Source organism: Tenrec ecaudatus, chromosome 15 (assembly GCF_050624435.1).
Source record: "Tenrec ecaudatus isolate mTenEca1 chromosome 15, mTenEca1.hap1, whole genome shotgun sequence".
NCBI classification, from domain to species: domain Eukaryota; kingdom Metazoa; phylum Chordata; class Mammalia; order Afrosoricida; family Tenrecidae; genus Tenrec; species Tenrec ecaudatus.
Genome location: NC_134544.1, coordinates 61,060,430 through 61,084,945, shown reverse-complemented (window position 1 = coordinate 61,084,945; position 24,516 = coordinate 61,060,430). Strand labels below are relative to the sequence as shown.

Sequence of the window (24,516 nt, the reverse complement as noted above, 5' to 3'; positions counted from 1 at the left end):
AAATACATATAGATCTGACATGAGCAGAGACCGGTTTCATTTCATGTTTTCTTCTGAATTCAGCTTAATTTCTGGTAGTCCCCTATTGAAAGATTGCTGCAACCATTGAAAAAGTATCTACTGCAAAATTTTGCTTGTGAATAATATTAATGCTATTGCTTGCTAATTCTTGCATTCTTTTAGATCACCTGGGTCCCTTCCAATCAGTTGGACATGTAGCCCATGTTCCTAATGTCTTAACATAGACAAGTGAGTGTTTCCAACATTGTATCTGTTCATGAGTCATTTCAGTTGATCTTCCATCAATTCCTAGGGCCTTTTTTCTGCCAATGCTTTGACCCCTTTGGCATCATTAGTTCTTGATCTTATGCTACCTCCTGTTCTCCTCCCATCTTCTGTTGATGCTTCCAGCGTCATTCAATACATGCCTTAAAAGTCTTTCAATATCACCTTGAGAATTAAATTTGTTTTCAGTTCTTCCTGTTGAGAAATATCTATTGTGTTCTTCCCTCTTTATTTTCTGACTTCAGGTTTTCCCACAGTTTATTACAATACTTCTACTTCGTAGATTCTAGAGTGGTTGAATATATTTTCCACGTTTTTATGATTTATTTTAGACAGATTTTTTTCTTTTGGCTCCATATGAAATTCTGTACACAGTATCCACTGTATATAGGCCTAAGTGTGTTGTTGGATGATATGTGACAGGCAAGCAAAGGACAGTTTGGGGGTATGAGTCTCCTTGGAAATAGATCTGAGAAGAGAGGGCTTGGAAATGCTACAAAATGATGTAAAAATACCAATTGGACCAGGACCAGGGGCTGCCAGTAGTGGAAGGTGGAGGTGGACTGGGGAAGTTGTGTCAGGTTGAAGTATATTGAAAAAATTTCCAATATGAATTTGAACCTACCAAATACCACTGCTTCATCTAGTAGAGAATACCTTGTCCTATGAGTGACTGATATGCCTGTGTCTAATACCAGTTGCGACCAGAATTTTTCAGAGGTAATTTGAAGATGAACTCTCTTATTTCTCCATTCTGGTACACCTTCTGGTATTGGTGAGTTTTCATTAAAATAAATACCCAAGGCCAGTTAAGATAATACAAATAGCGCCATCTTGTTTGCTCACCTACTTTTACCTAATCATCTGCATGATACGCTTTCTTTCTAAAGTTGTGTGGGATGAGAGTTGAAGGAGCAACAACTGGGTCTTTGCCAGGAGGTTGGACCAGAACAGAACGAGGTTGCTGACAGCTAAAGAACAATGAGGAAGGCCAGGGATTCCTTGGGGCCCTTTTCCTCACTTAATCCTTCTCTAACTCATACTGGTAACCTTTGTGTTGGGCACATATTTGCTGCCTATCTCCCTTCTCTCTTTTCTTGCTCATGGTAATGGTTGCCAGTCCAGGCTCAGTCCCATTATTTCTAGGTATCCACATGGGTCATACTTAGATTCAGGATAATATTTAGAGAAATATAATGGCTTCAAAAGTCATGATTACCAGATAATAATTTCAGAAACTTTTAAAGGCAACTTTCTAAATGCATTTGCAATGATTTGTTTTTAAAAATATCATTTATCGGCATGTTCTGATTTTGAATACTTTTCTGATTATTTGAGGCTTCCATGCTATCATTTATAATTCAGGCAAACTAGGTATTCTTTTATTCTGTTACCTCAGAGATATTAAGGAGAGAATTGCCATTGGTTTTAAGATACTCGCATGCTAATTGTAAAGCTTGGACTGTAAACACTGGCTTACTAATTTGTTCTTTTTGTGGCACTGTTAAGTTCTGTTCAGTGACTCACCATGAAATCCCCTCAAAATAATCCAGTGTTGGTTCTTTACTGTTTCCTTTTTTAGTTAAATAACCACCTTGGTCACTGCAAGTCTCTACTAATTATGCTCAAGAGCATCTGTGCCTCCGTCACTCAAGGCTTTTCCCAATTTGGCAATTGACCACCCTCATTACAGGCTGTTTCTCTTGAGAGAAAGCAGTTGGCTTATGCAAAGCATCATGGCTTTCCCAACAAAGGAGGCTTGCCTGTGGTTGGTTCTTTACTTCTGGGATCCAAATGGGTGGTTACAATGCTAAGAAACACTGAGCTAGTAAAGCACTGTGAGGGGACATTGGATACAAAACCGACTGAGACTCTGTTGCAGAAGGATCCCTGGGGACTTTAAGGAATAGCCAATTGACCTAGCACAGAAACAAAGAGCAATTTCAAAGCATAATTTAAATATGTGCAGTAATACCAGCTACATGGGTGGTGGCTTTTACTCATTCCATCAATATTTACTGAGTGTGCATTATATGCCAGACATGGTGCCAATAACTGGGCCAGGTCCTGGCTATGAGGCTGTGAATAGCCTCATAAAAGTACAAACCCCCTAAGGAGCAGACAATGCATTTTTACTGTCAAATGCTGCTTGAGGCATACTTTTAATAGTAATCATAGTGTTTGTGCTGAAACAAAATCTAAAGAGCTCAAAAGCTATGTAGCATAGGGTGGAAGAACATAAGCTCTTTGCTTTCAACTCCTCTTCCTTTACTACATGTGGATGTGGGGCCGCACTTTCCACATCTGCAAGACATACCTTACAGAGGTATATTCTAATTAAAATAATACAAGTAAGAATTTAAAACACTGCTTGGCACATCATCATTTAAAAGTATTGCTTGGCACATAGACACTAAAATGCACAGCCACCAAGTCCATTCAAACTCATAGCAACCCTAAAAGACAGAGTATAACTGCCCTGGTAGGCTTCTGCGACTGTACATCTTCACAGGAAAAGGAAGCCTCCTCTTTCTCCTGCAGAGCAGCTGGTGGTTTCAAAGTACTGATCTTGCGATTTTCAACTCAATGCATAACCTACTATGACACCAGGACTCCTTATGCATTCAATAGACTGCAGTAAAAATCTAATCCGGGGACACGCAGTGATGAAAGAAGTCTGAAAGGAATGTATGAGCGTAACAGGACAGACTTTCATGCTCATCAGTAATGCCTACCACGAGTGCTTCCCATCTCTCTTCTCTACCCCCTTCTTAGTTGATAGATTAAAAAGATGAGCCAAATAAATACATAAGACATATAATAAAGTAACGCTCATGTTTAGGAGCAAAACCAGAATTACAAAAGATGCCTCCATGCTAATTCTCCTAGCACTAAAAATCATTTATTATATGCAAAGTAATTATTTTCAGACCCTCCCCTTGAATTACATACAACTTCATGAAGTGAAGAAACCTCTACCAAATACTTGTAAAGCAGCAATATCCAGAGGAACTAGATAGAAAATATAAGTACTAAATAGAAAAACTAATTAGAAAGTGTTTTATCTGGATTGCTGGATTTGTACATTTTAGGAATGAGTTCAAAGATTTAATAGTACAATTGGCTCTTTACAAAATTGTATTCTCTTTTGCTTTACCAAAGCAAACTAAAACACGACTGCCTATGACTCAGAGTGACACCGTGGTCCAGCATAGAACTACTCCATGGGGTTTTCAAGAAAGAATCTCTAAGGGAGTACACTGTTACATCTTTCTTTTGGAATACTTGATACCCTATTTCCCTGGAAATAAGACAGGGTCTTATATTAATTTTTGCTCCCAAAGATGCACTAAGTCTTATTTTCAGGGGGATATCTTATTTTTCCATGAAGAAGAATATGGTACACATTTATTGTTGAACAAAAAGAATGGAAATTTGTTACCTGTATATGGTACAGTAGAAGTTGTCATCACAAACCAACATAACCTGACAAACAGTGAATCCTACAGTAGCAAGAATTCTTGTTCCTACCATCATCTCCATGTACACCAACCTATGGTACATATACTCATAATCTATGGTATATTTACTTGCACTTCCTGTCTTCTCCGGCTGCGCTGCAGTCCCATAGTGAGCTGCATAGCAGTGCCCGCCACTACAGTCCACAGTCCAGAGATGCAGTAGCTTCAGGGGACCTTATTACTGTGGAGGCCTTATGTTTGGGGAGGTCTTATTTTAGGGGGATGCCTTATATTTCAACGAGAGGCAAAACTGTAAGTAGGTCTTATTTTGGGGGGTGTCTTACTTTCGGGGAAACATGGCAGGTTCAAACTGCCAACCTTTTAGTTACACAAGAACTCAGAAACCACTGTGCTACTTATGCTTTCCTAAGTCCCAAAACTCAAATTCACTGCAACACAGCACATTCTGACATAGTGGCCTTTCATTGGGTCTCCGAGGCTGTCGATCTTCACGGGAGCACATAGTGACTGGTGGTTTTGAATTGCCAACCTTATGCTTAGCAGTCCAACCCAAGGGCATCAACAAAGGATTCCCCAATGGATTTTATAAGTAACCAATTAAATTTAGTCTCAGGTCATTTCCATTCCTTTTTCCCACAGGGTTTAAAATGGCTCACAAATTATACATATAAAATATTTATAGTCATATTTACCTGGCAGGGGAGATACCATGATCAGGAAGGTGGTTTTCCCAAGGCAAGGCTCACCCATTGCACTCCGGATGTACTGACCCTTGCGATTTCCCCAAATGTGGAAAACTCGACTGCATAACTTGTGGTAGTGGGGGACTGCATTCGCGCTCTCCCCTAAGGGGGGAAAAAAAGAATATTTATAGTCATACTGGGCACAAACTGATGAACTCCAATGTATAGATTTATCTGAGTTGGCATTCTTGAAGCGATATACTTCTTGTTTCTTGTAAATTGCCATAGATTTTGTAATAGGTGTATATAGGAGAGTAAATGAAACACTAAACCTTGTCATTTCTTCGTCATAGTGGTCACACAAGAAATAGAGTGTCTTCTCCCTTTGTAATGGGGAAAATGAAGACACAGAGAAGTGAACTTTCTGTGAAATGCGCTATAGCAAGCAGAAAGAAACCCATGAAAACTGACTTGTCAAGCAGCATGCTCTCCCTGCAGCTTCTCCTTCCGAGCCCTCCGTTTTCCTTGACCGACTGTGGGGAGGCAATGGATGACTGTTTTAAGACAGCACCGTCATATCCCCTTTCTTCAGGAACAGAGGAACATGTTTCAACAAGGTGTGAACATGTAAAGCTCAAGCCTTTACCTCTGGTGTTAATGGAGGTGACACTGTGTGAGAAACAGTGGGTGTCAATAAATCATTATTAAATTCCAAAGAATAAAGTGGGATGCCAGTTAAGACCACCACACATCTTTCAGTTTGGCATACTCTGGTAGTCTGTGTGTTGCTGGAAACTTACCACTTATATTTCAAATACCAGTAGGTTATTCGTGGTGAACAGGTTTCTGCAGAGCATCAATCCTTGCCTTCATGAAACAAGCACTGAATGCATGAAGGCTGTAGCAATGTATGGTGAAAAACCTAGATGGTGCCCAGCTAACAGAAAGAATGGAGCCTCGCTGAGGTCTCAAAGGCTTATCTTCAAACAAGCAGCCGTCTAAGTGATGGGTTTACAAAATCTACCCAGAAGAAGCACGCCAGCCTGTGTGCTACAAGGATTAAAAAAATTAAAATTCAAGTCTGAAGGAAAGAACAATGCCAGGGCTTACATTATGAACAGCGGGTTTACAGAAGGCTGTGCATGACAGCGGAAGCCCAAATTCATTTGATGGCACAGAAATGGACAATGTTCATTTCTACTGTACATTGAGGTGTTATGAGCTGGAGCTTTCTCAAGGGAATCTAACAACACCAAGAGCATGGACAACGTATTGGATGACACAGGAGACACCAGGAAAAGATGGAAGCAATACATAGAGTCACTGTATCAAAAACATTGGTCAATGTTTATTTCAGGAAGTATCATCTGATGAATAATGATTGAAAATATCAATGCCACCCAAAGCAATCAACAGATATAATGCAATACTTTCCACGATTCAGGAAAAGTGTGCATAAGGGTTGTATCCTTTCACCATCCTTACTCAATCTCTATGCTGAGCAAATCCTCAGAGAAGTTGGATTATAGAGAAGAAGAATGCAGTATCAGGATTTGGAAGAAGGTGTATGTCTTCAATACGCAGATGACAAAACCTGTCTTGCTGAAAGGGAGGAGGACTTGAAACACTCGCAAATGAAGATCAAGGATGAGAGCCTTCAGTATAGATTACAGCTCAGTGTCAAAAAGCCCCAAATCCTCACAATGAGACCTGTAAAGAACCTAAATGGAGGAAAGGTTGAAATTGTCCAGGATTTCATCTTGCTTGGATCCCCAATCAATACTCATGGAAGCAGCATTGCGTTAAGTAAATCTGCTGCAGCAGACCTCTTTAGTGTTGAAAAGCAAGGCTTTACACTCGAAGCATGAAGGTGTGCTTGACACAAGCCCTAGTATTTTTAGTGGTCTCGTGCATGTGAATGTAGGACATTGAATAAAGGAGACTGAAGAAGAATTGATGCATTTGAGTTTTCCCTTAAGTTTACCATTTTTTTTTGGTTAAAATTGTTAGTACTTTAAAAGAGCTATCTTGTTGTCTTGATGTTTCCATTGACTTTCTCTTTCTAGTTCATTTATTTCTGCTCTTATCTTTATGATTTCTTTTCCCCTGTTGCTGAAGTTTATGTTGTTCCCCTTTTTCTAGTTCTTGGAGGTGCCATATGTAGATGTTGGTTTCGGATTTCTCTTTTTATCATGTGTATGCTAATTGCCATAATTGCCCTCTGAGAACTGCTTTTACTCTGTCGTAAAGGTCTTGGCATATTGGGTTACTGTTCTCATTTGCCTCAAGGAAACTCTTAATTTCATCTCATATCTGATCAATTAATCCAGTTACTTTTAAGTAGTATATTTTCAGTGTCCATGTGTTGGTATTTATGTTTTAATTCTTTTTATTTTTGAATTCTAGTTTTATAACACTGTGATCTGAGAAAATCAATGGCAGGAGCTCAAAGTTTCTTTTAATTTGTTAAGGTTTGCATTGTGGCCTACCTTGTGATCTTTTCTAAAGTATGAAGGGGTATCCCTAAAATGGATTTTTTTTCAAAGCTATGTCTTTAAATATTTTTATAAAACAACCTTATCACCTTCAATGTACTTTCCATTATACTTAATATATTTGTCAAATCTGCGATTCCATTCTTGGAAACTTATTTCAAACTAATCTGGCTGGTTGACAGTGCTTCCCTTGTGTTTTTCTTCTATGTCATTAAATTGCTGTTCTTTATGGCAACAAAAAGAAGTCCCACAGAGCAAGGTCAGGTGAGTAAGTGTGTGGGGCAAGAAAAGCGTGCTGCTTTTTCCAGAAACCGGCGCGCTGAGATGGCTGCCAGGTGCATTTTCATGGTGGCAAAACCAGTCCCCCATCCGCCACAAATCAGGGCTTTTTTGTTGCACACTGTTACACAATCTTTTCAGAACCTCTAAATAGAAAGCTTGATTAACAGTCTGGCCTGGTAATATGAACTCCAAGTGTACTACAAGTCGACATTTTCATCAGTTTCGGAAGTTGATGGATGTCCAGAGTGAGATTTCTCATCAGTCAACATTTCACGTGGGCTCACGACCCAGGGAATCCAGGAACAGGTGTGGGAATGGCAATACCAGAAGGTGGGGAGAGAAAGGGGGAGCTAATCTCATACCCCTCTCTACAGGGGGTAGAACAGAAAACATGGGGGAAAGGAGACAATGGTTGGTGTGAGATGTGAAAATAATAATGAGTTGAGAAGCTGCACTGAGGTCATGAGAGTTGGGGGTGAGGAAGCCTCAAGGAACCAGAGGAATAGTGTGTTTTATCGATGCTTCACTGCATCCTGGTTGACTCATCCCTTCCCTGTGGTCCCTCTATGGTGGAATTATTACATTGTCTACAGATGGGCTTTGGGTCTCTGCTCTAACCCCGCCCCTCTCTCAACAGTATGTTTTTATTTGTTTGTTTGTTTGTTATTTGTCTTCTGTTGCCAAATACCTGTCTCAATGACTCCTCATGATTGCACCAGCGGTGAGCTTCTTCTATGTGAACTTGATGCTTCACTGTTGAATGGCCACTTGTTTAACTCTAAGCCCTTAAAACCCCAGGTACTATATCTTTTAGTAGCTGGCCACCACCTGCCTTCTTCACCATATTTGCTTATGCACCCGTTTTTATCTTCAGCGATTGTGCCAGGAGAGTGAGCATCTCAGACTGCAGATTTGTTAGAACAAAGTGTTTTTGTATTGAGGAAGGGTATGAGCAGAGGCCAGAAGTCTGTACACTACCTCAGTGCATTCCTGTATAAATATATGTACATCGGCCAATACCTCTATTCTTGTGGATTAATGTATTTACATATGTGCACACCTATGCTTATACTTCTAAAAGCTCTTGTTTTATGATTTCTATTTTGAAATTCTTTATTTGGAAATAATTTCAAATTTAAGTAGATTCTGAGAAAATTACAAATTAAAATTAGAGCAAACATCTCTATATCCTGAGTAATCCTTATCCAGATTCACCTACATTTGATATTTTACTCCATTTTCTTTATTTCTGCCTACACTGTCCTTTCACAAGCATAAAAATATAGCAGTTTCAATTTTGAAAGATAGTGTCACTTGCTGTAGACTGTTGACAGGTTTTGTTTTTTCATATTTAGTGATTAAAAACTTTATTATGCTTTCTCTCTTCCATATTCTGATGAGAAATGAGATTCGGTTATTAACATGTCTTCCTTTCTTCTGGATGCTTTTAACATGTTCTCTTTGTCACTATTTTGATCAGTTTTATTATGATATTCTATGATTATCATTTTCTTCATGTTCCTCATGATTCAGTTTCCTTGTGCTTTTGGGATCTGTGGTTTTATTGATTTCATGAAATGTGTGAAGTTTCTAACAATTATTTCTTAAAATATCTCTTCTACTGCCTACTTTTTCTTTTTTGCTCTTCTTTTTTTTAATTTAAAATTTTTTTTATTTTAACAATTTATTGGGGCTGATACAATTCTTTTCACAGTTCATACATATACATACATCAATTGTATAAAGCACATCTGTACAGTCTTTGCCCTAATCATTTTTTTCTCTTTTCTTCTTTTACATTTTATTAGGGACTCAAACAACTCTTACCACAATCCATACATATACATACATCAATTGTATAAAGCACATCCATACATTCCCTGCCCCAATCATTCTCAAGGCATTTGCTCTCCACTTAAGCCCCTTGCATCAGGTCCTCTTTTTTTTCCCCCTCCCTCCCCTTTCCCCCCTCCCTCATATGCCCTTGGTAATTTATACCTCGTTATTTTGTCATATCTTGCCCTATCCGGGGTCTCCCTTCCCCCCTTCTCTGCTGTCCCTCTCCCAGGGAAGAGGTCACATGTGGATCCTTGTAATCAGTTCCCCCTTTCCAACCCACTCACCCTACACTCCCAGCATCGTCCCTCACACCCTTGGTCCTGAAGGTATCATCCACCCTGGATTCCCTGTACCTCCAACCCTCATATGTACCAGTGTACAGCCTCTGTCCTATCCAGCCCTGCAAGGTAGAATTCGGATCATGGTAGTTGGGGGGAGGAAGCATCCAGGATCTGGGGGAAAGCTGTGTTCTTCATCGATACTACCTCACACCCTAATTAACCCATCTCCTCTCCTAAACCCCTCTATGAGGGGATCTCCATTGGCCGACACTTGGGCCTTGGGTCTCCATTCTGCACTTCCCCCTTCATTTAATATATATATATACACATACATATATACGTATACACATATATACGCATACATACACACACTTATATCTTTTTTTTTGTTGCATGATGCCTTATATCTGGTCCCTTGGGCACCTCGTGATCACACTGGCCAGTGTGCTTCTTCCATGTGGGCTTATTTGCTTCTGAGCGAGATGGCCGCTTGTTCACCTTCAAGCCTTTAAGACCCCAGACACTATCTCTTTTGATAGCCGGGCACCATCAGCTTTCTTCACCACATTTGCTTGTGCTCCCATTTGTCTTCAGCGATCCTATCATGGAGGTGTGCAGTCAATGATATGATTTTTTGTTCTTTGATGCCTGGTAACTGATCCCTTTGGGACCACTCGATCACACAGGCTGGTGTGTTCTTCCATGTGGACTTTGTTGCTTCTGAGCTAGATGGCCGCTTGTTTATCTTCAAGCCTTTAAGACCCCAGTCACTATCTCTTTTGATAGCCGGGCACCATCAGCTTTCTTCACCACATTTACTTGTTCACCCACTTTGGCTCCAGCCGTTGTGTCGGGAGAGTGAGCATCATAGAGTTCCAATTTAATAAAAGAAGGTATTCATGCACAGAGGGAGTGTTTGAGTAGAGGCCCAAGGTCCTTCCGCCACCTTAATACTTGACCTATAAATATAGACACAAAGATCTATTTCCCCAACCTCCTATATATATTTGCATGTACATCTTTGGGAACCTGGAGGACATGTATTGATACACTGTCCCCTGTTTGGAAAACCATTTCTCTCTGTATTCCATTTTAAATGGTTTCTATTGCTATGGGTTCTGGTTCACTAAATATTTTTTATGTATTCTCTAACCTCCTTTGAATTCTTTCCAATGCCCCTTTCATGAAGTACTGGTGGCCTCCTGGGCTACATGTTGGTCTGCTAAGCACAAGGTCAAATTGCACTGTTTGTTCTAAAGTTTATTGAGATTCCGTTGGGATTTTCCAAGTTAATCTTAGTATATGTGCTGCCGAAGCAAACACATTCCAAGTTAATCTTGAAAGAATTTCTCAAAGGGATGAATTGTAATGAGGCCTTGTTATAAGGAAGTTATCAAAAATGAAAATTGCATTGGTGAGAAATTCAGGAAAGTTGCACTGAGAAAATGTTTTCCTCCATTATGAAAATCATCTGCGCATTCTTGAAGGGCAGCCAGGACTGTCCTATAGAACTTTTGTTGGGAAACCTTACCTTCCCACCCCACAGCTCTGACCTTACCTCTTAAGCTTTGTTTTGTTCCCCAACATAAAAATAAAAACAGACAAACAAAAACCTAAAAGGAACATGATTCGAGTCCTTCAATTATCCTAAAGCTGCCATTTTCTTGAGGACACAAACCAAAAAGAATAGAATTACTGGGGGAAGGATTGGTGTTGCTCTTAATGTAGATTTCAACCCACATGTATCTTGTGCACAAAGAATGAAACATTGCACAATCTTGCACCACATTCAAAATTGTATCAGTGCTTAATTCCACTGTTGTAGCCACTGTGTCCATCCACCTGCCTGAAGGTCTTTCTCTTTTTCGCTGCCCTTCGACCTTTCTAAACACGATGTCCTTCTTCAGGGTTTGGACTCTCTTGACAAGAAGTCCAAGGAACTTTTAATAGTCTAAGATGCATTGAGTATTCTTTTCCAGAACCGCAATTCAAATGTGTCTGTTCTCTTTAGTCTTCCTTATTCAATGTCCAACTTTCACATGCATATGAAGCACTAGAAAATATAATGACTTCGGTCAGGAGCACCTTAGTACAAAGTAACATCCTTGTTTTCAATTCTTTTAAGAGGATGTGTGCAGCAGATTTACCTAATGCAATGCGTCTTTTGATCTCCTGGCTGCTGCTTCCATGAGCAATGATTGTAGATCCAACCAAGACAAAATCCTTGACAACTTCAACGTATTCTCTATTATTATGAAGTTACCTATTGGTCCAGTTGTGGATTCGGGTCTTCTTTTCCTTGAGTTGTCATCATACTGAAGGCTGCAATCCTTGATCTTCATCAGCAAGTGCTTCGAGCCTTTCTCACTTTCAACAAGAACAACTGTGTCATCTCCATATCAGAGATTGTTAATAATCCTTCTTCCAATCCTGATACAACATTCTTCTTAATATAAACCAGCATCTCTGATTATTTGCTCATCATAGATGTTGAGCAAGTATAGTGAGAGTACACAACCCCAACACAGACCTTTCCTGATCTTAAACTAGGAAGTAGTTTGTTCTGTTCTCACAGCTGCCATCCTGGAAGTGTGGCCTTCTCTTAAGGAAGACCCTGGAAACCCTCTCCTGCTCTCTCTGCCTGCACCTTTATGTCTGCTGGGACTGAGCCATTGACCCTGAGAGCTGTCGGAGCTCTGCAATATTGCCACCAACCTGGAGCCACATGACTCTACCCACTGGCCTGTTATTTCCCTGCATTCTGCGTCATTGCATGTGTCTGTGTGAGTCTAAAGAGGGACTCATGGCCTAGTATTGAACTTATGGATTAGAGTCGGACTGGGCTGGGATACACTATGGATATATAATTACTTCTTGATATAAAATGCTTTCTTGTGCATATATATACGTCTCACTGAATTTGCTTTTCTAGTCAACTCAGTCTAACACAGTGTTCAATGCATCAAATCTGTTCTTCAGATGTTCTCAAAACTCTCATGGGATATACTCAGTTGTATTTTGGCTCTCATGAGCTTGTTTTAATTTTCTTCAACCTCAATATGAACTTGCATATGAGCAATTGATGGTCTCTAGTTTCATTTGAGCTCCTGATAGTGGGCTTCTCCATCGCCTCTTCACACGGATATATTCCATTGATTTATGTGTATTCTTCAAAAGAGGTGCTTGCTATGAACAAGTCATTGTTCTTGCAAAATTCTGTCATGTAATCTCCAGCATTGTTTCTATCACCAAGACCATATTTTCTAACTACTGCTCTTTCCCCTTTGTTTCCAGTTTTGCATTCCAATCATCAGTAATTGTCAATGCATCTTGATTGCATATTTGATCAATGTCATACTGAGTACATTGATAAACCTTTCCATTTCTACATCGCTATTTTTACTGGTTAGTGCATAAATTTGAATACTAGTTATATTGACTGTGTTTTATTATATGCAGATAAATATTATTCTATCATTGTACTTCAAGACAGAGCTGGAAAAGTCCTTTTTGATGATGAATCTGATGCCATTGCTCTTGAATCTGTAACTCCCAGCAGAATAAACCATATAATTTCCTGATTCAAAATGGCCAATACTAAGAGAATACTGATCTTTGTGTATTCCATTTTTGACCAATTCCAACCTTCCTGGATTCATACTTTGTACATTGCACATTCCAATAATTAATAGATTTTTGCAGTTGTTTATCCTCTGGTTGAGTTCTGCCCATCAGCCAAAGAAGGTCCCAAAGACTTGATTTCATGCATGCCATTATGTAAACTTTACTTTGAGAAGGCAGCTCCTCATTCATATTTGGAGCGCCTTGTGATCCGAGGGACTCCTTTCCTGGAACCATCTCTGACAGCATTCTTCTGATAGTCATGGCTTTTCCATATCTGACAATATTATGATGCTATTCACATGGTTTTCAGTGGCAAATTCCTTAGAAACAGACAGCCTATTCCTGCTTCATCTTCTGTTCTTTGTCTAGAAATTTGACTAAACATGTTCACTCTGGGTGAACCTGCTGGCATTTGAAATACCAGTGTCAGAGCTTCAGGAATCACAGCAACACACAGCCATCAGTACACTGGCAAATAAGTGGTGGGCAAAGGCTTGGAGAGAGATGACTGCATTCCTTAGAAGTACATAGACCTAGGTGTGTGTGTGTGTGTGTGTGTGTGTGTGTGTGTGTGTATGGAAATAATGGCTTCACTTTTTGATATTTTGTTTAATAAAAGTCTGTATGAGTTTGCGTATATATAGATATATTTACTTACCCATATATAACAATGGAAATGGGAGTTTTAAAACTCTATTAGATCAATGGAGTGTGTCTCAAAGAATGAATTCCTGGGGTAATTGAACATGAAGTTTCTTTTAAAATTCTCGTACTTTGGTCAGACAATGAATTTGGTTAGAGACAAGAATTATTCTGGAAAGCAGAAAGGAAAGATTAATGTGGCATGTTTATGGATTCTACCTCTGGATAAATATTGTGCTAAGCTTTTGGATACAACTTAGGGTTCAGAAGCTTGTTTTGTTGTAAACAAAAAAAACACAACTCTAACAGTAAAGACTACTATCTAAGTTCCAAGTCCTGTAGGAACAAAACTACACTGTAAAGAGATTGACTATTCAAGTTTAGATTTGAGCAGATATGATTTTCTCTGTCCTTAATTAATATTGAGAAGCCTGAAAATATTTGTAATCTACTTAAGTGACTACAATGGCAGGCAGTATTCTGCGTGCTATGGATATGATCGTGGGGATAAACAGATAAAACCCACTGCAGTTGTTGCCTTATATTCCAGTGAAGGAAAATGAAAGTTTGAAAATGTGGAAGAGAAATGTAACAAGATGTTCTATGATTAAAGCTGCGGCACAAAGGGAGGCATGCAGGGAAGGCATCCCTGTCAAAGTGCCCTCTAGGGTGAGAGCTAAAGGGGAAAAAACACGACCATATAGATACAAGTGAAGAAGTGGAAGCTTTCTGGCTTGGGGCCTGAGGGAAGAGCTCTGGAGGGTATCTTGCAGCTCTGATGGAGAAGATTTCTGTGCTTGGGTGTGTGGGGGTGAGCCCCGTATCAGAGGATAAGGCCAGTACAGGAGGCTTGGGAATCACTAGAGGACCTGTCTTTTCATGAGAGGCATGGGAACCACATTGGGGGTTGTGCAGACCAAGAGTATGATCTCACTTATGACGTGTCATCAGATGTTTGTGGACAGAAGACAGGCTGGGGAAGAGTCAAGGGAACAGTTGTAAATCTTGTGAAATAAGCCAGTAAGAAAAATATGGTGCCTTAGATCCTAGATCTTAGGCCATGAGGAGAACTGAGTAGCAGATGTCAAGCTAACTTTCTTGTTTAATATTAGTGTTTAATTTTGCATTATTTTTGCCACCAAAAGGTAAGTTGTTTGAGTGCAGAAACTCTGTTTGCGACTGTAACCACAGTGTCTGGCAGAGTACCTTGTTCTCAATGAAATTTCAAATCAATTAATAAACATGGTAGAATAAGAAAGTCATCCCTAAAAGAATGGACTGTTACCTTCATGAATGTATTCATGTTGTCAAGGGACACCACATCTGTTTATTCACAGTTAATGAATGCCATTTATTTGAATTTTACTATATTATAATTCATTTCTTCAGGTTCCATGTTATGACTAATCTGTTTTCATAACTTGATTCATTTGCACTTGGTCCAAGCCAGTCTTTTCAAATGCCTCATATGTATTTTATAGAATAATTTGTGTTTAAAGTGCGGTGTGGGCAAAGAATATTGAATACACAAGGGATTGCCATAAAAATTAACAAACTAGTTTTAGTAGAAACACAACCAGACTACTCCTTTTTTAAACATTTTATTAGGAGCTCAAACAACTCTTATCACAATCCATACATATACATACAGCAGTTGTATAAAGCACATCTGTACAGTCTTTGCCCTCATCATTTTCAAAGCATTTGCTCTCCACTTAAGCCCTTTGCATCAAGTCCTCTTTTTTCCCCCTCCTCCCCACTTCCCTCTCCCTCATGAGCCCTAGATAATTTAAAAATTACTATTGGAGGGACTACAGTGAGGTTTCTGTGTGTTTCCTTGCCGATCACTCACTATAAAGGCGCACTGTGATTGTGTGGTGTGTGGTTGTTAGGTTCCCTCCTCAAGTGGTCTCCTACTTACAACAGAAGGAAACACTGCCTGGTCCTCTGCCATCCTCACACTTGTTCTTATGCTTAAGACCATTGTTGTAGCCACTGTGTCAGTCCATCTTATCCAGGGTCTTTCTCTTTGTCATTGTCCCTTTATTTTACCAAGCATGATGTCCTTATTTAGGTCTTTCCAAGACCAAACTACATGAGATGAAATCTCACCATCCTTGCCTCTAAGCATTCAGGTTGCATTTCTTCTAAGACAGATTTGGTTTGTTCTTTTGGCAGTTCACAGCACTTTCAATATTTTCCACTGGCACCTTGATGCAAACACATCCAAAATTCACATGCATAGGAGGTGATTGACAAGACCATGGCTTAGGTGTTCAGTTTGAAATTGATCAAATATACCATCAAGATGCATCCATAATTATTGGCAATTAGAATGTAAAAGTTGGGGAAAAGATGAAAGATAAGGAGTTAGAAAATATGGCCTTGGAAAATGGAGATCACGTGATGGAATTTTTCAAGGCTAATGACTTCTTTTATAGCTGATGGAAAAGGAGAAATCAACTTAACTACATCTGTGGGAATAGATAATAGATAAGTAGCCTGAGCCAGTGGTTGACTGTGGAACAGACCATTGATTGCTTAAATGTAAGCTCAAGTTGAAGCTTAAGAAAATTAGAATAAGTCTGTGAGAGCAAAATTATGACCTTGAAGCTATCCCACCTGAATTTCAAAAATATCTCAAGAGCACTGCAATGAATACTAATGACAGAAGAGTCAGTTTGGTAGAGGGCTAGAGAAAGCATGGGAAACTTTCAGTAGGATGCACTGACAAAATAGTCATCAGAGTGGATTCCAGTATCTCAAAGATCATAGAGATTTTACCAAGCAAAAACAAAGACAAAACAAAACCAACGACCATCAAGTCCACACTGACTCATAGCAGCCCCTCTGTGACTGTTTATGGGCATAGAAAGCCCACTATTTCTCCCTTGGAGCGACTGGTGGTTTTGAACTACAGACCATGCAGATCACAGCCCAATATGTAACCATCACACCACCATGTAGCCACTGCACCATCTTCATGGTACAGGACCTAGCAATATTTCTCTCTCTATATAAAATGCCTCTGAAAATTTGATTTGGCTTGATGGTAATTAACAATAAGAACAATTACTATCCCAAGTAGAAAATGATGAAAGTCATTAATATGCTTATATTTTATGGGTGTTTATTGAAGGGAGGTATTATTTTTAGTAAGAGGATATCAGGGAATGTTTTGAGCATAAGGCATTGGCAAAGCAGGGCTCTTTGCATTGGAAAGATATGACATGTGGTTCACTAAAGGAGTTATAGTTAGTGATCTAGGAGACATAGGGTGTAAGAGGCTTCATCTCATAGAAACATTTGTGGACAAAATCACAAGAAACAGTCTGCTCAAAAGACACTCTGAATTGAAGATAATCAAGACAAAAACAATAGTTAGGAAAAAATGTTAATGAGGATATGAGAAGGCTTGCTCTGTGACCCCTATTACTTAACTTAAATTGGAAAGATCATTATTTCTCTAATGTCAACCCCCCCCCCCCAACTCACAACCATGCAGTCAATTCTGATTCATGGGAACCCAATAGAACAGGGAAGAACTGCCCCTGCAGGTTTCCAAGACTGTAACTCTTTATAGGAACAGATATCCTCATCTTTCTCCCATGATGGTGGTTTCCAAGTGCTGACCTAGTGGTTGGCAGTGCAACTTGTCACCTACTCTGCCACCAGGAGCCCTGCAATGGTCCCTTGGAGGGGCAAATTAGGCAAACTGGAGTGGAAATGTAAAAGATGGCATTCACCGAATGAAGCTAGTCAGTCAAAAGAGGATCAATATTGTATGAGACCATGGTTAATAAAGGAAAATTGAAGGCAAAAGTTTTCATACCAAACAAAACTGACTTTGATGATTAAAGGGGGAGGGGTTAGGGGGGAGAAGGGAGTGCTATGGATCTTGTTAACCTCTGGGATTTCATGCTCATAACCCCGTCACAGGAATCCCAAGTCCTCCCACTTATCTCTACTCACTGAGTCATTGTGAGAGACAACCATCCTCACATGAAGGAGTCAAATAGAGGACAGGAAGTTCCGTGGCATATCCACGTTCACCTGTGGCCAAGATGTTGATTAAAGACCAAGTGGGTTCTTCCAGGCTGCAGATAGAGAAAGCAGTGGTGTAGACCTTGGTGAGAGATTTCCAGTTCCTGAAACGATGGTTCCTGCATGGTCATGGCTAAGGCCACCCACCTCACTTATCCCAGATTTCAGCTCTTCCCATTTTAGACATTTCTGGAATTATTTCTGAGGTACCTGGGGTCAGTAATGTCAGTTTACCCCTTAAATACACTGTTATAAAAGCGCAGGGGAATTCATTCTTCTTGCTCTAGTCTTCCAGAGACACATTTTCTCTACATAAAATTTCTCATTGTCCTTAACAACAAATCTGCCTAGCCTGCTTTATCTGGGTGCCAAATTAGTAGTAATTTATAAAATAATATTTCTCTTTTGTTTGGTGAGATTGAGATTAATATTTTAAACTTCCTCAGAAGTGAGGAGAAATCTTTACATTCTATTCTTCTGGAATGGTACAAATAAAAAAGCCAAACAAAACACTTCTATTTTCATATCCAACAAACTAAGAAAATGTATCCTTTCATATTTATAATAAACTATTTGAGATACTTGAAAAGCCATTTATAAATAACTAGGTGGAGTAGTTAAACAAAGCATGGTATATTTAGTCAACTGAATTATATAATGAACACAAAATGAATTGATTTTCCAATATTAATTTTGAACATGATACTATTGTTAGAAGCTGAAGAATTGACAGCTTGGCATTCTTCTGTAGATATAAAGGGACTATTGATTATTTGTTAATTAAGAAATCCCATACATGCCCCCAAAGTGCTTAGTGTTTATCCAGACCATAACATCTACTACAATGTGGGGAGGCAATTAATTTACTTGGCTTATTTCCACAGCACACCATCAGTTGCTCTGTGGTTCCCATGTTTCATTTTCTGTGCTTCCAGCTTGTACTTGAATGAATGACATATATTGGGTGCTGGATAAACAATGGTCACCAAAATAAATCAGTGATGAGAGTGACCTTGAGGATAGTTACTTAGGAATCAGGTATAAGACGAATTAGACAAAGGGGGTTAAAGACTACGAGACTATGATAGTATAAATGAGGGGAAACAAGAACCTGGACTTTCTCCTGAGGCTGGGGACCTGGGATTGTAGTCTGAAAACCACTAAAGTCAATGGTGTAATATCCACAAAGACAATGATTGAGAACCTGCCTTCAAGAGTAGCAATTGAGGTCTTGATGGTAACTGATCACCTAATAAGCAGTTATTGATTTTTCGCCATCTATGATAACAGCCTACAAAGCCATTGTCATGCTGCATGCCTGGTACGAGTGCAGGTCTGAGCAACTGAATGCAGGCAGCCTTGCTCCAGTGACCTCCTGTGTTTTCTTAATAGCAACAATATTCTAATTTTCAAGATCCATATCTGAAAATAATATTTAAGTGTTAACAGCTTGCTTAGTTCATATGAAAAATAAGGTCAAATTCTGCTCATTTTTCTAGCATAATATATGTTCAAAAAATCACTTCTCTGTACTCTCATTCTTACTAGGTACCAGTACACATTTTTATTTTGTATTTTGTTTTTTTACTTTTCAAAATATTTATTAAATTTTATTTACCATATTTAGAATTACAGCATACAGTCTTTGAACATTGAGTCTGATTTATTAATGACTACTTACTGGTATGAGCATACTGCATAAATGTATCAATATGTTTATATTTTCCTTCTGGTATATATCTTTTAAGTTATTTCTATGTAAAACTACTATATCCTAGGCAGCTTCACATATATTATTTCAAATCAAATTTCTAACAATACATAATATGTAAATTACCAATACAATTCACCCCTGCTTTTTGGAATTGTACTTTACACCATTTCACTTTGGTGAAAGGCCTACATTAGTACCTGTTTTCTCTACTTGCTGAGGAATCTGCATGCATGGTGGTTACATGCCAGGATGCTAACCACACGGCCAGCAGTTTAAAATCACTAGTTGCTCCTCAGCAGAAAGATGAGGTTTTCTATTGCCCAAAGAACTACAGTTTCAGAAGCCCTCGTGGATAGTTCTACCTGTCTTACAGGATTACTATGAGCGAGAGCCAACTTGAGGACAGCATCAAGAGAAACTACATACACATAATAGGTATTACATATAGAGAAGAGAGAAAAAAGTCCAAAATATATTATTGAGGATATAATGGCAGAAACCCCTCCAAATATGGAAGATGAGATTATTATCCAAGGTGCTCAATGAACTCCATATAGGTTAAAACCTAAGGGAATGGAACTTTCCAGATATGAAGTTAAAAAATGAGTTTTGAAAACACCACAAAATAAGGGGAATGTCACTTACAAAGGAGCCTCAATAAGATTAAGTGCTTATTTCTCTCCAGAAACTTTATAAAAGCAATGTGGTGGCATACACAAAGTCTTGAAAGAAAAGAACTGTCAACTAGAAATAATACACTCTGCGAAATTGTCTCTCAAAAACAATGGTGAAATCAGGCTATCCCCAGATAAATGGAAAGTAAGGGATTCTATAATCATCAGGTTAGTCCTTCCAAAGATGTTAAAGAGAGTTCTCTAGACATAAATCCAGTGACACTAGCCCAACAATCCACAATGTTGTCACTGAGCAACTATCTGAATACACAGTTAATAAAATAAATTTACAATGAGTTTATAGGAAATCTGGGCTACAAAATTGTAATTGACAGTAACATAAAAATAAAAGGAGAATGACTGATATAGGCAGAGATTTTTATATATGTTGAAGAGGGGAATCTAAGTGATTTGGTTATAAATTTTTCAAAAACAATTAAATAAAAAGGAGGAGGAGTGAGGTTGGGAGGAAAGATTCCAAATTTTGGAACATGTTACATTTGTAGAGCTGATAGGCTATCAGACAAAGATGGAGCAGTTACTAGAAATGTAGGATTTATTTGGGACAATATATCAAGATGTGTCAGTCTGGAATGACCAGAGAAGCAAATTCAGACACTCATTTGTATATGGAAGAACTTTATATAAAGAGTAATTGTATATCAAGAAACCATCCCAGGCAAGACTAGATCAAGTCCATAAGTCTGACCTTAGCCCATATGTCCGATACCTGTCTATAAATTCCTCTTCAGACTCACACAACACATGCAATGATGTTGTATGCAGGGAAATCACAGGCCAGTGGCGGAAAGTCTTGTGGACCCAGTGGTGGTGGATGCATCTCAGAGCTGGTGTGGGGCTCCACATGGCTCCTCCTGCTCCATGGCCCTGGTTCCATCATTGTAGCTCAATGTGTCTTGTCAGATCGAAGATGAAGCAGAGAATGTGGACCTAGCCTCCAGTGAGCTATTTATATCCATAGTGCCTCCAAATAAGGGCATCAGGCTGTGAGCTGATCGACAGGCTAAACTCACCTCTTCACTCTTAATAGTTTCAAGTTGACACTAGATGATGTAACTGCCACAGAAGAACATTGGACATCTACATATCTAATATCATGTTCTCTGGTGGCACAGTGGGTCTGCTAGCCAAAAGGTTGGTGGCTCCCATTTACCAGCAGGTTTTGGGGAGAAAGATAAAACTGGCTGCTTTGTAAAGTTTACAGTCTCTGAAGTCCCAAGTAGCAGTTATGTTTTGTTCAATAGGATTGTTATGAATCAGAATCTACCTGTGGCAGATTTGGTTTAGTTTTTGGAAAATACAATATGTAGAAATCAAAGAAGAAAAAATCATATTATTGTGTGCTCACCTCCCTGATACAATCACTGAAAATAAATGAGTGCATAAGCAAATATGGTAAAGAAAGCTGATGGTGCCCAGCAATCAAAGATATAGCATCTAGGGTCTTAAATGCTGGAAGGTAAACCAGCGGCCATCTAGCTGAGAGCAACAAAGCCCACAAAAAAGAAGCACACCAGCCTGTGTGATTATAAGGTGCTAAAGAGATGAGGTATCAGGCATCAAAGAACAAAAATCATATGACTGTGCATGAGGGGGAGTGTGGAGTGGGGAACCAAGGCCCATCTGTAGGCAACTGGACATACCCTTACAGAAGGTTCATGGGGAGAAGACCAGTCGGTCAGGGTGCAGTGTAGCAACGATGAAACATACAACTGTCTTCTAGTTCCTAAATGCTTCCTCACCCCTACACCCACCCCCCACTATAATGATCCTAATTCTACCTTACAACCCTTGCTAGACCAGTGGATGTGCACTGGTACAGATAGGAACTGGAAACACAGGGAATCCAGGGCAGATGATCCCTTCAGGACCACTGGTGAGCGTGGTGATACCAGGAGGGTGGAGGGAAGGTGGGGTAGAAAGGGGGAACTGATTACAGGGATATACATATAAGCCCCTCCCTAGGGGACAGACAACAAAAAAGTAGGTGAAGGGAGATGTCAGACAGTGTAAGATATGACAAAATAATAATTTATAAATTATCAAATGTTCATGAGGGAGGGGGGAGCAGGAAGGGAGGGGGAAAATGAGCAGCTGATGCAGGGGCTTACGTGGAGAGCAAATGTTGTGGGAATGAGGAGGGCAATGAATGTACAAATGCGCTTTATACAATTGATGTATGTATGGATTGTGATAAGAGCTGTTATGAACCCACAATAAAATGGTTTTTTTAATAAAAGAACTTTTTTAATGTTTTCATTTTCACACAAACTGTGCAGTTTGTTCTCATAAATTTCGACAAAAGATTGGATGCGGGAAAATTTGGTGGGAAACAGCCACCTTTACATTGATGCAGGAAAGTCTAGTTCTCTTCAAATTTTTCCACAGCAGCAAAAAATCGTTGATTTTCAGAAGTAGTAGGGCAGATAAAATGGAGCATGTGTGGTCCTTGAAGTCATTCTTATTTCTGTGGGCTACTAATTGGAGAAGCCTGCAATAGACGCACCTCACCTCTTCATCATGTTTGGAATGCCTGCACACTTCCAATAAAGCCAGCATCTCTGTATCTTTATGGTTTCCCTCTGAAGGGGAAGACAATTTTTAAAACTATCTGGAGAACTTTCTCCCTGTCTCCCCTTCCTCCAACTAGGTCACCGCTGGCCTTTTCCTTGTTCCTGCAAACCCACAGTCTTTAGAACTCACAAGGTGAAGTGTGCCTGTGAGAGGCCCAAACCCTGCTGTGTGACCTGCATTTGTAGCTCTACCACAATTCCATAGTTCTCTAGTTTTATGGGCCCCGAGGTGAATTCCTGTCTCCCCTATTGGAGCAAGAGGGATGTGCTGTTGTCATGAAGCCCAGTGTAAATTACAAAAGAGAAAAAGGCATTCTCTTTTCCATTCTAAATTCTACTCTAGAATGATCTAAACATATGTTGTGACAAGATATATAATCTGTCATTTTAGCCATGGTTTTAAGGGTACCATTTACAATGATATGCAATTAATCGCTGTTTGCGATGATGTATAGTCAATATTGCTACTGAGTTGGGGCATTCAGGATGGCTGAGAAAAAGAGACTGAGTGGAAGCGACGGTGAAAGCTTTACTTTGGTTGACTGAGCAAGGTACAAACAGTTACCCAGGCAAGCTCCTGGGACAGAAAGGGGTTGCAGCTGATATATATACATCAGAAAGTAAATTGAGGGGATTAATAATATGTAACACACCATGGAGGGATGACCAGGAATGCAAATTAGGGAAGGGTTATGATTTTTATGAGGAAATGGTTTAATGGACCTCTCGCTTTCATTGTTTTGAGTTGGTCTGATGACATCTTTCAAGTGACTTTTTGTTCTTTCATAATGACAGGCAGATGGATTAGGGATAAAGGAGTTGTCTGAGCAGAAATGAGCTAAACGGAAATGAGCTGGCCTGGCTACAATAAAGGGGTTGGAAAGGAATCAGGCACACATTGGACACTGATGGGAAATCCAGAACTTCACGTGCGCAGAATGCACTTCTCTATGTACAGGTGAAGGTCACCTTTCACCGGTCAACATCACAGATGCCCCTGAACTTAGCCACTCAGACTGGCAATACCCTGGACCATGCCTCTGCCCCCTCCTCCCCTTCCTCCCCCAAGCCACCCCTGCAGCCAGTGGGGTTAGGAGGGCGAAGACTGAGGGTAAACCCAGCTCGCTTTCAGGATTGCTCTCTTGCAGGTAGCAGGGTGGAATATCTCCTCTGTGTGTGGCAGCAACATCCTGGACTCTTCTTCCTTTTTCAGTTCAGGCATTCTTTTGTCTCTGTGGACTCTGCTTTCTAGCCATTTTCCATGTGGTTTTTCGTGCTCCCCTCAAACGACCATTTTCAGGTGTGAACTTTCCACGGCCCCCTCCATGCGGCCTTGCACACTTTTCGGAGAGAGCGTGTTCTTTCTGAGACTGTAATACCTGAAACTTCCCTTTTCCTCATAAAAGGTACTTGGATCTCAAAAGTGCTTCTGCCATGTGAATTCATTCATCATTAAGAAGCAAGAACAGAGCTAAACCACCCCAAAAGCCTAACAATATTGGAATCACCCAAGATTGTGACGGATTCTTCCGTGCATGTTCAGATTATAACCGAGACTCCTTTGCTATGCTGGGATATTTTTCTTGGAGGAAAGAGCTCAAGAAAGACAGATTATCAGAAAGGAAAAGGGTGAAGTTTGGTAAATAGATGACGTGTGTATATATTTCATCATACTGTGTCAACGTCTCAAAGTGGAGGTTCAGTGGGCAAGCTGTAGAATTTATAGCGCTACAAACTAAGCCGGTTGGGGAATAGTCTCATCACTACTATCTATTTAATTTCACAATAGTATCAGCATAATATAATTGGTTAGGCTACAGTTTTTGCCATTTGTGTGAGCCCAATCTTATTATACATGTATGTGCCAAGTTGAAACC

General features: G+C 39.7%; 1 non-coding gene across 1 annotated transcript; it reads left to right on the top strand.

Annotated features, from left to right (window-relative positions):
- The first annotated feature begins 4,451 nt into the window (after window positions 1-4,451).
- Window positions 4,452-4,615, top strand: LOC142428478 (U1 spliceosomal RNA). Its single transcript, XR_012780375.1, has one exon. It is a non-coding gene; the product is annotated as a U1 spliceosomal RNA (small nuclear RNA).
- The last annotated feature ends 19,901 nt before the right edge of the window (window positions 4,616-24,516 follow it).